An 819-nucleotide genomic window follows, 5' to 3' on the forward strand; every position below is an offset into this window, starting at 1 on the left:
CCCCTCCCCTCCCCTCTCCTCCTCTCCTCTCCTCTTCTCTCCTTCCCATCTCCTCCTCCACCTCTCTCTCCCTCCTTCCCTCCCACTCTCCCTCTCTCTCTGCCCTCTCTCTCTCTCTCCCCGACCCTGCATTGTGTTTTGGATTCATTTTTATTTCCATATGCCTAAGTCAACCTAATATGCCTAGGATTGAGGTAAGATACATATTTGTTATATAGCCACCATTACCATCGTCATCTTTACTTCAAGCTGTCGTGTTCTTTTGTCTGTTAGTCATAAGAATCCAGGGCAACAATATAGCAACATACTAACTAATATCCCTAGCCCTCCCTCATCCAAATCTTCCACAGGGCCACCAGTGAGGAGAGATTTGAAGTGGGCTTAATTTTGTCTGCCCTTTCTTCTTATTTGTACCACTCCCCATCCTTGTCAAGGCATTTCCAATGAGTGGAAGAGTATTCCTAAATGCAAAGAGACCCAGAGAGAAGGAAGCCAAAAACAGGCTGTATCAATACTTGGTATCTACAACTGCAAACTTTGGCCATTTATAATTTAGAATCCCACCCCACCACAGCCCCGCCACTCCTGTAGGGTCACAGACTTAGAAAACACTCTCCAATGAGTCATCTACACAGCTGGGCTAATTATGCTAATGCACTTAGAAATCCTGAAGCTATAGGCAGAATGTAAAATCACTACACCAAAATATCATTGGCATGAAAGCTAGGCTCGATGAGTCATAAGGAAACTGCCCTTTTGTTGGTGTCGCCATGGATGATTCATTCCCTTGAGCCCTAGGGATTGAACGTCTATCTCTAG

Source organism: Grammomys surdaster, unplaced genomic scaffold (assembly GCF_004785775.1).
Source record: "Grammomys surdaster isolate TR1022 unplaced genomic scaffold, NIH_TR_1.0 126546, whole genome shotgun sequence".
Classification (NCBI taxonomy): domain Eukaryota; kingdom Metazoa; phylum Chordata; class Mammalia; order Rodentia; family Muridae; genus Grammomys; species Grammomys surdaster.